We start from the raw sequence: 16,135 nt of genomic DNA on the forward strand, positions 1-16,135 counted from the left end.
AGTCTCTGTCACTGGAGCTCATCCATGGATACATTCTTCGGGCTATGGCGGGGTGATGGAGACAGCAGTGGCAGTGGCTGCCCCACACAACCCAGTAAAAAATCTCAGAGTAGCAGGAGGTGGAGCCCAGGCCAGAAAGCAAAGGGACCATATCACAAGAGGCTGCAGTGTGAAGAAGAAACCCAACCATCTTAAAAAGCATCCAGAAAGTCTTATTTCCTATATATAGAGTGGGAAGTGAAGATTGAACCATGCTTTATGATGCCTGGGGCTATAGCCTTTTGACTTCTAGGGACAGCAATGGTTGAGATGTTGGTGGCTATCTAATTTTAGTTTGGGATCAGAAATAGATGGCTTTGCCTTTTTGACTCTCTGGTTGAGCAAGACCATGGGGAATAATTTCACCATTAGTTTGGCAGCCCCTTTAGGTTTTCTGGTGAGGACAGAGAGGTTTACACAGAGCTTCAGCAATTAGGGATTCTGGGAAAGGCCGGATGAATCTACAAGAATCTATGATGTACCAGAGGCCTGGAAAGGGCACTGAGGGGCTTGGGTCAATGCCTAAGCTTAACGGATCACTGTAACAACTTTGTAAAATTGCTCATAACATGTTTATCTTCTTGAGGGTAATTTTTGTTTGCTCTCTGGTTTCCATTGCAGCAATTGCTGGTAGGACTTATCTAAGGTAAAGGTCCTGAGGGCTGGTTTCAGGGAGAGGGCTCAGTAAATGGAGGAAACAGAAAGGGGCTGGGTTCCACTGGGCAACCAGGCCTGGAGCCTCAGAAGAACAGCCAAGGTAACACAGAGGCCAGTACCCATGCAGGCTGCCTCCCGGAGCAGACAGACCTGCTTGTGCATGTGACTAAGCTTTCTAGAGAAGGAAATGGCACTTTCCTAACTTTTTTGACTTTTGATGAGGAGCAAGGACAGTTTGCTTTGTGATACATCTGTAGGAAGAAAATGTATCCTTGTCCCAGTAGGGAAAAAAAAAAGCCTAGGTAACTTTGCAAAATATTCTTGACTCCCTGAGCTGAGCTCTGCCTGCCTAGTGAGTCCTGGCAGGTCCCCAGCAGGCTGAGCTGGCAGAGCCAAGGGCAGCGTGTATGACCCTAGAGTCTTTCCATTGATCCTTGGCTTGTACCCAGCCCTCCCTGCGTGAGTCAGCCCTCAAGCTGCAACCCTGGCAACAAATCCCAGAAGAACGAGTCTCCCTTCAGGCCCTTCAGACGCCACCGTGTCACCTCCCAACCCACACAGCCCTGAGAAGGTTGCCATGAAATGTTCACCACTTTCAAGCAGGGGAGGCTGCTAAGCAGCACACTGCTGCAGAGAGGAAACCCATTTCTCATCCTTCTCCGTCCACCCCAGGCCCTGGAGGATTCGCCCCACCGGGTCTGCTCTTGGAGTTCCAGCGCCTTGTCTGGGCGACGATCAGTACTGCAAATCAAGTTCCAAGAATTGACAGGAATGTGGTTAAGGAGATAGGTGACATTCTAAAGGAAGAAACAGACCATTTGGAAGGGAAGGGCAAAGCAGAGGGAAATGGTGAGATAAAGACAGCTGAAAAAAAAACAACAACTGTATTTTGGGGAAAATGGAGAGAACACGGTCCTGGTAAATGGTTGGAGGCTGGTGAGATCAGAGTTGCATGTCAAATCCTGCTTTTGCTTCCTTGTCCCCTCCACACCCTGCTATAGTCTCAGACAAAATGCAGGCCTTTGGACACTCTGTCCTTGACACTGACCAACTGTTCTGATGGCAGAGAGACCTCTCTCGAAGCTGGAAAGTGAGCAAACATGGCAGGGTTTGCTGTTGGGAAGACCACGAGAGCACAGCCTTTGGGTGTCCCAAAGAAATGTGACCAGGAAGCTGACCTCTTGGAGGGCCCGCTTTGGGTGAGGTGTCCTGAGCTTCTTTCTAGGTGTTTCCCATGCACCTTAGGGGTATTTGTCAGTTTCTTAGAGAGGCAGGGAGCCAGCTGCCTGACCCTTTGTTTTTCCCTGAAGGATTTCTGGTATGGAGCACATTCCTGATACAAGCCTCTGTGGCCCCCGAAGAGCCCATCAACACACCCGGAACTTGCCCAAGATCCCTGTAATATCTCCTAGTAGGAAACATATTCTCTTAATTGCTTTCTTGGCATGATTCCCAGTGGGGCTTCTGACATCTCAGGGTTGGGAACTGACACGTGGAAACCACTTTACCACCAAATGAACCTTAACTTCAGAGAAGCCCCGGAAGCTGGATTAGTCTGAATTGCTCTGAGTGACGATGAAGGATGAGAAAAGTGTGAGAAGTGAACGCATTCTGGGCCCAGGGCCCCTGATTTTCCCTGAAACATCTAGAACGGTTGCCCCTTCCTTCCTTTAAAACAATTATGAAATATTTGAGATATACAGAAGGTACACAGAATAAGAAAATAAAACCTAGGTACCAATCACACAGTGCAAAATATTAAAACGCTCTTGGGTGTGTAGTTTGTAACTGTAATTCTAGTACTTAGGAGGCTAGGTAGGAGGATGGTGAGCTGGACACTAGCCAGTGTTGCATAGTGAGATCCTGTCTTGACCAAACCACACCAAACCAAACAAAGCATCAATCAATCACTCAATCTATTAGTCGGATACAGTGAATAGTTAAGACCTTCATAGACGCCTCTTGAGTTCTGCCCTTCTCCTGTCAAGGTAAAGAGTATCTTCAGTTTGGTGTTTATCCCTTCCCACCATCGTCTTCTGCTGCACATGTGTTCCTAAGCAACGGATGGCCTGCTTTGCATGCTTCTAGCCCATGGACAGACAAGGTAGCATGTTACGTGTTCTTTCTTCCACATTACTATAATAGTAATAATCACAATAATGAAAGCATTTCATTTGGGCTTGTGGTTTCAGAGGGTTAGAATCCATGACGGTAGAGCAAAGGCATGGTAGTAGGAACTGCTGAGAGCTTACATTTTGACCCACAAGTTGGAGGCAGAGAGAGACAGACCGAGAATGGTCCCAGTCTTTTGGAACCTTAAAGCCCACCTACAGTGACATACCTCCTCCAATAAAGCCACACCTCCTATTTTTTCCCAAACAGTTCCACTGACTGGGGACCAAACATCCAAATACATGAGTCGACAAGGGTCATTCTCATCCGAACCACCATATCTACCTTTTATAATTACCCTTACCAGTATCTTTTAGATTTTCCCCCAACATAATATATTTATTGGTTATTGATTATTTGGGAATTTCACATCATGCACCCTGATCATACTCACTCACTTCCCAATCCTCCCAAGTCTGCTCCCCACTCTTGCGACTTCTCCCCCAACTCCAAATAAGGAAAAAAAACCCACCATGTCTGATTTGTGTTGCCATATACTTACTGGAGAATGGTCAAGTGCCCAGTCCCTTAAAGAAAACTGAGTTCTTTCCCACCCTCAACTCCTCCAGAAGCTGTCAGTTGTGAAGAGCACTTCAGCATCCTTTTCACAATTTTAAAGAGTTTTCTTCTGTGGCTTTCTGTCGAGGCTCTTACTTTTGGGGAGTGGGAGTGAGGCTAGGGATGTCGCAGAAGCCTTCTATGTCCCTCTTTCTCAGCTGTGAGTAATGAATTTCTCCTTAATATCAGCCACTAATGTTTCAGTTCCTACAGAGAGGGACTGAACCTTATGATCCAGATCAGCTGTTCCCTCTTCCATAGTAATGAATTTCTCCTTAACATCAGCCTGGAGAACCTCAAACTGATTCTTGAGAAGATTGTTATCAGCCTGGAGAACTTCAAACCGATTCTTGAGAAGATTGTTATCAGTCTGGAGAACTCCAAACTGATTCTTGAGAAGATTGTTATCAGTCTGGAGAACTTCAAACTGATTCTTGAGAAGATTGTTATCAGTCTGGAGAACTCCAAACTGATTCTTGAGAAGATTGTTATCAGTCTGGAGAACTTCAAACTGATTCTTGAGAAGATTGTTATCAGTCTGGAGAACTTCAAACTGATTCTTGAGAAGATTGTTATCAGTCTGGAGCGTTTCAAACTGATTCTTGAGAAGATTGTTATCATTCTCAATTGTTTTTAAGCGTTCTATCTCTGCCTTAAGAATCCTGGATTCGTCTCATAAAGACTTTATCATATTTCTATTATCAAACCATTTGGTGCCAATGAAAACTATGAATCCCAGAAGGATCCATAGAGGTGGCGTGATAGACACCTCTTGTAAAATCTCCCACATGGTACAATTAAAAAAACTGTTAAATTCTTGAACAGTAATGTGTTCAGACATTTTATTTATAAAAGAAAATTTTTTTTACCTGCAATGATCGGTTCCTGCCAGTTGTTGGTCTCTGTGTTTTTGGAGCCTGTCCTAGAACTAGTTCTTGTAGACCAGGCTGGCCTCGAACTCACAGAGATCCGCCTGTCTCTGCCTCCCAAGTGCTGGGACACACAAAAGATATCCATGGTCATTTCTGAAGACAACTGGGAGAAAGCCACAGAACTTGCTTTGATATTTACAACATCTGCCCTCATACCTCTCACGTACTGATTTCCCCCCCATGGTGAGGTAGATTGATTATTGAGGAAACCAAATAGAATTCATTTGAACAAAACCTTGGATGGTGATAAAGATTTAAACAGTCCCAGAGAATTAACAGCTGAAGCAGAAAAGGAACTGACAATGATTGAGGAAAAATTACAACAGGCACATGTGGACAGGGTGAATCCAGAGCTCGATTGTATTCTTGTCATACTACCATCAAAAATTTCTCCTACAGGAATTTTAATGCAGAGAGATGATATTATTTTGGAATGGATCTTTTTACCACATAAACCAAGTAAGAAACTGAAAACTTATGTGGAAAAAGTCTCTGAGTTAATTATAAAAGGCAAGCTGAGACTTCGTCAACTAGCAGGCATAGACCCAGCAGAAATTATAGTGCCCTTCACTGCTGATGAACTAAAGAAACTATGGGAAGATAATGAACCATGGCAAAGAGCTTGTGCTAATTTTTTGGGAGACATTAATAACAACTATCCAAAAAGCAAGCGGCTTAACTTCATAAAGAGAACTTCTTGGAATCTTTCTCGAATCGTCCGTGATGCTCCAATAACTGGAGCCCGTACATTCTATACTGATGCCAATAAATCAGGGAAGGCAGGTTACAAATCAGAAGACTTGGATAAGGTGGGACAAAGTCCGTATAATTCTGTCCAGAAGGCAGAATTATATGCCATTCTTATGGTGCTAAGGGATTTTAAAGAACCTATTAATATAGTTACAGATTCACAATACGCAGAAAGAGTTATTTTACATATTGAAACTGCTGAATTTATACCTGATGATACTGAACTAACCTCATTGTTTCTCCAGGTTCAAGATTTGATCAGGAACAGGCTTTGCCCTATGTACATAACACACATCCGATCCCATACGGGTCTGCCAGGTCCTCTAGCACAAGGTAATGCAGAAATTGATCAATTACTGATTGGTAGTGTGCTACAAGCCTCTGAATTTCATAAAAAACATCATGTTAATAGCAAAGGTTTGAAGAAAGAGTTTTCAATTACATGGCAACAAGCTAAGGAGATTGTAAAGAAATGCCCTACTTGCTCTTTCTATAACCAAACGCCACTGCCTGCAGGGGCTAATCCAAAGGGCACCCAAAGGAATGAAATCTGGCAGATGGACGTGTTCCACTTTGCAGAATTTGGCAAATTAAAATATGTTCATCACACCATTGACACTTATTCAGGCTTTCAGTGGGCAACTGCTTTAAGTTCAGAAAAAGCTGATTCAGTAATCACTCATTTATTAGAAGTCATGGCTATCATGGGTATACCTACCCAAATAAAAACGGACAATGGTCCTGCTTATGTTTCTAGGAAAATGAAACGGTTTTTTGATTATTACAATATCAAGCATGTTACAGGTATACCATACAATCCTACAGGTCAAGCAGTCATAGAAAGATCAAATCGAACTATAAAAGATATGTTGAACAAACAGAAAGGGGTGGAAAACACCCCCAGAAATAGGCTACATAATGCTTTGTTAACCTTGAATTTTCTCAACGCTAATGAGAAGGGAACAACTGCTGCAGAAAGACATTGGATAATGGAAAAGTCTACTGAACTAAATCAACCAGTTTATTTCAAGGATGTGCTGACCTCACAATGGAAGCCAGGATATGTGCTACGTTGGGGAAGGGGTTTTGCTCTTATCTCCACAGGTGAGGAAAAATTGTGGATACCATCAAAATTAATAAAGGTTCGGTTTGAAGAAGAGAAGCCACTTGGAAAAGATAAATAACAATTCTTTCATAAGGATGGCGAACATACTGATGGTAAGAAATACAGATAGGCTGGAGGCAGGGTTCTTTTCTTATCTCCACAGGAAAATACTCATCTTCAAAGAAATTGAGGGACCCTGAATATTTAATTACTGATGGATGGACACATTTTGTAAGTATTAATTTTTATTTATATGTCTTATTAAACATTTCTTTATAAATATATAGAGCTGGTTTTGAAGTTGGACTCTGGCTCAGTCCCTCTCCAATTCCAAGCCTGTTAGTAAGAGAAAAACCCAGAGTTTCTGGAGTTTCTGTCTCATGTCAAGAGCCATGATATGGGACAGAAAGAAATATGAGTTTAGAAAACATCCTTGCTTTTCTTCATATCTATCATACTTTTCATTGAATATATATATCATGCCTTTTATTGACTATATATATGTATGTATATATATATGTCTATATGATTAATGTTTAAGTTTTTCACAATGAACAATGAGTTTTTCCCGAAGTGACATTTGAAGTTTCCAGGAAGAAGATGGGGCCCCACAACAACAACTCTACCTGGTTGATATGACGTCATGATACTGATAGCGCTACTACAAGACCTGTTTTGGATACCAGCTGCACAAGACGATCCCAACTTGGTTAGCTGAAATGGTGCACATCTTGTACAACATTCTGGCCAGACCTCCACAAAATACTCAGAGACTATTTGCAATTTTAAAAAACATTGATCTTGAAATTTAACCATCATTTTACTTTCACAGGATCCCCCAGAAAGAATGTCGCCCCCATGACAGCTGGAAGTAATTCTAGAGGACGACGTCCCCTCCCAGTAAAGTTTACCCCTGGGTTTAGGGACATCATTTAGGGGTTGGGAGGTTGGGGGAGGAATTTTATAAGCTCAGGGATCATTTTGAAAAAAAAAAGAGGGAATGATGGGATTATAGATTTATAATTGTGAGTTACTGCTTTTAGACAAATATATTGGTATCAATTCTTGTATATTGAAACAAAGTTAAATTATATTGACTATTGTATGCATGCATGTTTCTATGTCTGTTTAAAACATTTTTATGTATTGACATATATTGTATTGATATATATATTGTATACATTTACCATATTGCAATGTACATTTCTACCTCTGATTAAGATACTTATATAATGTTTGTGCATTGATATATATTTACCATATTGCAATGTATATTTGTACAGTGTTTATATTTGGAGGTCATTATCCTCATTTGTTACACAGTTGTTTATTGTCTTAGTCTTTAAGTTAGATAGATATTGAGAATTATATAGATAAATAGTCATCTAAGTTTGTCATTTATAATCAGACTAATCAGGTTCTTTAGATATATAGAGATTATACTCAGTATAGATAGATAATCTTCAACCTCTTCAAAGAGTTGTAGAAAATGGCCTTTAATCTAACTCAGAGTTTCGTGATAGTGAGACACAATTGCTCCTGGCAACACCACTCCATTCCCGAGAGAATGTTGAGCACCAAAGACACTCCACCTGGAGCCTTTCTATTTGGCAGAACTGGCCTTTGGGCAAAGAAATGCCTATACCTCAACCACTGACACAGATACAGAGCGTGCATCAATGGATAAAACAGGACTGTCATATCCTGCCAAGACAGGGTAAGATAGTTTTGAAAAGTTCCTTGCCTTTAATAATGGTGTGTCAGTTATGTTAGGCCTTAGCCAAAATTGGTTGACTCAACATTGCAAACGAGACTTTGGGTGATTGCCCAGGTAGTCAGTTGTCTCTGTCAATTGTTGCACATTTTGGATATATCTCGTTTGTTGAGTAGTATTTATTCCCTTCTCAGATCTTTGACTGAGTTGAAGATTATATAAGTGTAGTTACTCTTTACATTATTTGGACTCCTTGAGATAGAATGTTTAGCAAAGCTTTTGTTCTCAATATTGTTTGTTATATTTATTATTTGTTGTTATTGTATGTAGTTGTATTTGGTTTAGTTCTGTCTTATTTAGACAAAAAGGGGAGATGTAGGGATAAGTCCCGCCCCTTAGGGGGCGTGTTTGCCTCGGGCTAATGTCTGCCTATAAATTTGGCGAGCGTGCTCCGAGCTCTCTCTTCTACTTTCCTGGTCTCCGCGGGAACGGTGGTTCTGTAAGTCTATTTCTACATTAAAACTATATATATTTTTACAAACTGTCTGCATTTGTTTACGCTGCTACACCAGGGTGCTCATGAGCCCGGTGGATTGAGTCTGCACAAGGTCCAGTCTGCTGCACACCACCCTGCTGACGGGGCCCCACCACTATTCCCCAGTTAACTGTAGCCTTCTCTCACCCCTGCCTCTCGCCACCATGCGTGCACCACTCCATCCTTCATCTTATATTTTTTTGTCATAGTGGCATTGCAAACTGCAGAGTGTCACATAGTAAATTTTTTTGTTCAAGCAGCTTTACATGTAAATGTTCATTGCAATGAGTTATTGCTCTGGTTCAAGGTTTCCGGTTTCTGACACACTATAATTACTGGACCATCGCAGAAACTCATCCTGGGTATCCTGTTGTTGCTCAGAGTCAGGGTGATCTTGTGGCTAGGTAGGGCTTCTTGGGGTAGGCTTTGTGCGAGACACAGGCTGCTGCAAACCTCCCCATCCTCAGTGTAGGGCATCCCGAGGCTTGTGACGCTTGACCTTTGTTCTTGTAGCCTGCAGGCAGCACCACTGTGTTCTCTGTCTCCCAGCAGGGCGAGCTGCGTGGGCTGCAGCCACAGTGGTTCCACGCTGGCGGCTGGCCTGCTTGCTAGGACCTGCCTTATTCATAAGTGACATCTGGTTCTGCAGGACATCACCCCAGCTCTTAGACAGAGCAGATGTTTGACCATAGCTTTTTATTTTCCAGGTCTTTCAACCCATATTTCTGTCTCTTTCTTCTTCATCCTTCTTTTCCTCCTCCTCCTTCTCTCCCATCTCCCCCACCTCCTGCTCCACCTCTTCTACTGTCAGCCAGGCTTCCAGGACACATGCAGCATGCTGTTTAAGAGTGGGCTGAGGAGAGAGTTGAATAAGGAACAATTTATGGACCTGGGCAGAGAGCATGGTCAGTAAAGTGCTGACTGTACCATACAAACATGAAGACATGAGTCTAATCTTCAAAACTTGTGGTTTTTTTTTTAAAGTTTTTTTAAAGCTGGGCTTGGTAACACATGCTTATACTCCTACAGTTGAGGAGGCAGAGATAGGTGGATCCCTGGAGCTTGCAGGCTGGCCAACCTTGTGACTTTCTGGATACTGAAAAACTGTCTCTCAAAAAACAGGATGATATCTCCTGAGGAATGACAGCTGAGGCTGACCTATGGCTTCTACACACACAGTGCATGTATGCGTAGCATCACAAACATACACTGACATACATATAAACACACACACACACAGTGAATGTATGCGTAGCATCACAAACATACACTGACATACATATAAACACACACACACAGTGCATGTATGCATAGCATCACAAACATACACTGACATACATATAAACACACACACACAGTGCATGTATGCGTAGCATCACAAACATACACTGACACACACACACATACACACACACAGTGCATGTATGCGTAGCATCATAAACATACACTGACATACATATAAACACACACACAGTGCATGTATGCGTAGCATCACAAACATACACTGACATACATATAAACACACACACAGTGCATGTATGCATAGCATCACAAACATACACTGACATACATATAAACACACACATACACACACACAGTGCATGTATGCATAGCATCACAAACATACACTGACATACATATAAACACACACACACAGTGCATGTATGCGTAGCATCACAAATATACACTGACACACACACACATACACACACACAGTGCATGTATGCGTAGCATCATAAACATACACTGACATACATATAAACACACACACAGTGCATGTATGCATAGCATCACAAACATACACTGACATACATATAAACACACACACACACACAGAGAGAGAGAGAGAGAGAGAGAGAGAGAGAGAGAGAGAGAGAGAGAGAGAGAGAAAGCAATTCACAAAAAATGCAGGAGGCAGGGATAAGAACATTCCATGGCTTAAAGTAGCACCTAGGCTGGTAACTGAATGGCCCAGGATGCTGAAGAATAGGTGGTTATGAGGACAGAGTTAGAGGAATCTCTAGATAGGGCTCCCAGACAGGAGCTGTATTTGGTCTTTTCACACTATTGTAACAGAATCCTGGAGCGTGGACCACTTATGAAGAAAACATGCTTATTTTGCTTATGGTTTTGGAGACAGCACTGAAACAGCCCTACTAGCTCTTGTGATGGTGCCCCTTCCTTCTTTACATTATGACAGATGACATCATGGTGGTGAACACATGAGAAGGTTCACACAGCAAGACAAGACAGGAAGCAAGATAGTGGTGAGGGGCCAGTAAAAACTAACCAGGGCCTCTGGAGAATTAGGCTGACTTCTTTTGAGGGTGACACCCCCAAGGACCTCCCAGCAGGCCTCATCATTTTTCACGTGACCACATTAGATCCCGTGCTTCCTACACATGGACTTGGAGAACATGCTCAAGTCGTAGCAGAAAGCGAGACTTTGGACTAGAAGACATAGCTTCATGAAACCTCAACCTGATAGTGTGTGAAGCCAGGGGGATTAGAGATTCAGTGTGGGCTTGTCATAAAGGGAGTGTTCAGTTTGCCCAGGCTAGACACTATTCCAAACACAGAGATCGTCCCAGGGAAAGAATTTGTTACTTCCAGTCTGTGTTCTGTGTTAAATTTGTGGATAAAGTCAGGCTTGAAAGCACATATTTTTAGCCCCTGTACTTGGGAGGCAGAGGCAGGTAGATCCCTGAGTTTGAGGTCAACCTGAAATTACAGAGTGAGTTCTAAGACAGCCAGGGTTACACAGAGAAACCTTGTCTGAAAAAAAAAATCAACCAACCAATCAATCAACCAACAAACCCAACAAGACTGTCACTGAAGGTTAGTCTTATAGTTTTCCCTAACCTGTCTGGGGCTCTGCTTGCTCTGGTTTCTGGCTCTCTTGCGTTACCAGGAAGCCCGCCTCCTGGACATTGCTGATCTGATTTGGGAAGGCGCCTCTCCAAAGTTATGTAGACTAAATTTCTCACACTTTCCTCAAGTGTTTAATTGCAAAAAAAAAAAAATAGCAGATTTTGTAAACTGAAATCTGTCTCTAAAGAACGATCTTGATGGAATAACAACAGTCACATGTCTCTCCCTCACAGCTTGTAATTTTATCATATCTGATCCATCCCTTTCATAGAGAGACTTTATTTAGACAAGCAGGAATGTTGCGGGCTGACACTGTGTTAAGCCTGTATTTCCTGAGCACAAAGTCTTTGAGATGGAGAAGATTAAGGCCTGCCTCTCCTCAATGTTGAAGAGCCGAAGACAAGCAAGGCGAAATAATAGGTGGATCCTGCTCTTGTGAAGGGTCTTTTATACACTTTTGGATTTAAGTGGACATTTAAATTCAACTATTTTTAAGATTGCAACTTTATTTATCTTGGACGAGTGTGTGTATGTGTGATGTCACACTGTGTGGGGAGGTCAGGGGTTATAGGAGTGGTTTTCTCCTACTGTCATGTGGGTCCTGAGGCTCACACGCAGGTTGTTATGTGTAACGAGAAGCCACGAGAGTCTGTTAAGAGTGCTCAAGGATTTATTTAGGTATAAAACAGGGGCAAACACTCACTGATACAGAATGGTCTAGATGCCGCTGCTGATCCAGCTGCCTTTGTCCAGTCGTTCTTTCCAGGGGTAAAGAACAAGCCGCCTGCTCTGTTCTAACCACTCAAAGGAGTGCAGGAACAAGAGAGCACGAGACCCTCCCCTCTAAGCTAACTTAGACCCTCCCTCTAACTGTCATGTCTGCAGAGAAGACCATGCCCTGGATGTGTAATCCCCAAAAGCCATAGGCTAAAGGGATCGAAATCCTATAACAGTTTGCTTAGTGATAAGTTCTTGTACCTGTTGAGCCACTTTGCTGGCTTCCAATTCAGATATTTTTAGAGCATATGCTTAGCATCCATGAAGCCCCAAGTTTAATCTCTAGCACCAAAAGAAGAATAAAGTTACCCCTTCATATATCCTATAAATATCATCTATGCATCTACCAGGTGCCAACCACAGAGAATATGAATAAAGTTCCTCTTGCTTCTTTGGTGCTTCTGAGCCGGAATTATTATTTTTTTTTCCTGTGGACTTTTTAAGTTCAGTTCCCCAGGAGATCTTCTTTCTCTATTGGCCTTTACTTGCCAGTGTTCTGGGCACCATGTGGTCTTCAGGAACCAAGACAAAAAGATCCTGATATGTACCCTGGGACTACACTGTTTCCAAAAAGGGGGGAAGGGTGAAACGGAATTACAAAGCCAGCAAAACACACACACACACACAAAAATGTCAAGACAGACCAGCATCAGAATCAAATTTAGCTTGCCTCACACACTTTCCTAGAGGGTTCCTATGCTCACTCGGGGCTTGAGGTAAAACCAGTCTATCAGTAGCTCCTGAAATATGCATACTTAGCTTTCTTCAGACCCCCATGGTCAGCACCCCAGGCTGTTAGCTGATCTGTGTGGGCAGCTGGAGGTTATGAGCACAGAGTTAGAGACACTCATAGTTTTGGGGACTGAACATTGAAACAGCCTGCACTGGCTCTGGTGATGGCTTCCCTTGGCTACATTACCTCATGGCATCATGGTGGAGAACACCACATCTGCCCTCACAATATGATATTATCTGCAGAGTGTCCGTTCCTTTCCTCTCCATTGTTACTGTAATGCAGGCCAGTACACCTTATCTGGAATATGCCATATTTGCCTCTGTCTTAGGGTTTCTATTGCTGTGAAGAGACAGCATGATCATGGAAAACATTCAACTGAGGTGTCAGCTTACAGTTTAGAGGTTTAGCCAGTTATCGTGGTCGGAAGCATGTTGGCAGGGAGTATGGCAGCCTGCAGACTGATAAGGTATTGGATAATTCTCCATCTTGATCCAAAGGCAACAGAAAGTTAACTGGGACAGCGGGTGGTATCTTGAGCCTATATGAGACCTCAAAGCCCGCCTCTACAGTGACACACTTCTTTTGACAAGAGCACACCTACTAATAATGTCACTCCCTTTGGGGGCCATTTGTTTTCAAACCACCACAGCCTCCTTTGCTTCTAGTTCCATCCCCTTTCAACCCTTCCCCTAGGAAGGTCTTACAGCCTTAGCAGTAGGAGTTCCATCCTGAGCTCTCCTGGTCCCCTCTCCATCCTCTCTCCCTGATATTTTAGGCATTGCTTGCCTTAGCTTATACTCGGAGAAGCTGAGACTTAATTGCCTTTGCATTAAGTAAGTGTTTGGCACACAGAAGTAATATTGTTTTATTAGGGTTCTCTAAAGGAACAGAGATGCTGGAATGAATCTGTATATAGAAAGGGGTTTATTAGAGGGACTTACAGGCTGTGGTCTTTCTAGTCCAACTGTGACTGTCTACCAACAGAAAGCCCAAGAATCCCATGGTTGTTCAGTCTGCAAGACTGGGTGTCTCAGCTGGTCTTCAGAAGAAAGCTGACTCCTGAAGAAGTAAGCTCTGACACCAGTGAAGAAATGGACGTGCCAGGGAGAAGGAGAGCAAATAGGCGGAGAGCAAGGGCTTCCTTCTTCCACGTCCTCTTTGTAGGCTGCCACCAGAGGGGAGACCCAAAGGTGGATCTTCCTACCTCAAAAGATCTGGATTAAAAGTGACTCTTTCCACTTCAAACGATTTTTCTTTTACTTTTTTAAAATTTATTTATTTATTATTTTGAGACAGGGTTTCTCTGTAGCTTTGGAGCCTGTCGTGGAACTAGCTCTTTTAGATTTGGCTGGCCTCAAGCTCACAAAGATCTGCCTGTCTCTGCCTCCCAAGTGCTGGGGTTAAAGGTGTGTACCACTACTGCCCTGCTACGCTTCAAATTATGGACTTAAGAAAAATATTCCTCAACAGAGTGTGGTGGCGCACACCTTTAATCCCAGCACTTGGGAGGCAGAGGCAGGTGGATCTTCAGGTTTGAGGCCAGTGTGGTCTTCTCACTATGTGTGAGTTCCAGGACAGAGAAACACTGTCTCAAAAAACCAAATAAGGAAGAAAAGAAAAGATCCCTAACAGGTGTACTCAGCCATTTGGGTTTTAGTTAATTCTAGATGTAGTCAAGCTGAGAACCGAGAATAGACAAAACAACAACAATAAAGGTCAACCCCTAATGCCAACAGTATATTAAGAGCTATTTTAGTTAGAGTTTCTATTGTTATGATAAACCACCATGACCAAAAACAACTTGAAGAGGAAAGAGTTTGTTTAGCTTATAGTTTCAACAAAGGAAGTCAGGGTAGAACTCAAGGCAGGAACCTGGAGGCAGGAACTGAAGCAGAGACCAAAGAAGAATGCTACTTATAGGCTTGCTTCCCCAGCCTGCTTTGTTATACACTCCAAGACCACTTGCTGAGAAGTGGCAACACCCACAGCAGCTGGGCCCTCCCATATCAATCATTGTGTACCCCAGGCTTACCTATAGGTCAATATTTAGAGGCATTTCCTCAGTTGTGGTTCCTCTTCTCAAACGACTTGAGCTTATGTAAAGCTGACCCCCCCCCAAAAAAAAACCCTAATCAAGATAAACACCTTTGGTTTATAACAGTGCTTTGAATTATATTCTATCATTGCCCCCATTTATACATGAAGAAACGTACAGCCAAAGATGTTAGGGACATTGTTTCTGCCGTTTGTACATTGCAGAGTTAGAAATATGAGCTGATTGTTATGGAATGAGTTGTAGAATGAAGTCCTTTCTTCTGTTCCTCAAAGGACATCTGGATGGGAAGGCAGGTACAAGCAAGGCCTCGGCAGCAGTGTGATGGGGTCTAGAGTAAGGCTTGTGGGTTGAGTATGTGGCACCAGCAGAAGTCACTGCAGGACTGTTGAGGTGATCTGGAAAGATTTTCCAGAGGAACTCATGCTTAAGCTGAGCCTTCGACAGTGGATAGAAGTTGTGAGGATTAGGAGGCTTCCGAGCTTGCTGAATGTCACGGGAAGGTTGGTTTTCAAAGAACTTGCTATGGCCAGACAAATACAACACACAAGAGACACGTGGACGGGCTTGAGTGCTGGGCTAGGGTCTGATCAGGAAGAGCTCATGTGGCATATTGGGAGCTCTTGCTTTGTTTGGTACACAACAGGGACCCACAAAAGTATTTTACGTCTCTTCCTTAATCAGCCTATCAGCTGGTGAGCTGGTGTGAGCCTGGTTTGGGAGAAGAAAAGATGTAGTGGAAAGACCATGTAAGAGACCCAAGCCTGAGTTAACACTTGTGTGTGATAAAACTTTCCCTGGGGAGACACAATACACATTTATTCACCCTAGACAGGAATCCCATGACAGACCAAAGTACAGACACCACCAAAGTCCAACTTGGAAAACCAATGAGTTTTATTGGGGTTATTACAGGAGTATGGGTGAGGGGTTACTTATAGGAGCAGAAAGGACTCAAAGACAGCTGCATCTCCAAAGCTCACCTAGCATAGGTGTCAGCTCACAAAAGCTGGGAAATCCAGAGTACACTGTGCAGCCTGCAGGCAGCTCAACAGGTTATAACGTGTCCTTTCCAGCTGACTCAGTTGGTCTATACCTCTCTTCCAGGTGGCTCAGCTCGCTCCTGCTCCTTCGAGGTAGATTGGCTGGTCTTTGCAACTCCGTTCATGTGAGAGTCTTCTTTGTAGTCTTCTTTACCCTGGCGGGAGGGGTCTAATGAGTCTGATCAGTTTCAGG

The sequence above is a fragment of the Microtus pennsylvanicus genome, chromosome 3 (assembly GCF_037038515.1).
Source record: "Microtus pennsylvanicus isolate mMicPen1 chromosome 3, mMicPen1.hap1, whole genome shotgun sequence".
Classification (NCBI taxonomy): Eukaryota; Metazoa; Chordata; class Mammalia; order Rodentia; family Cricetidae; genus Microtus; species Microtus pennsylvanicus.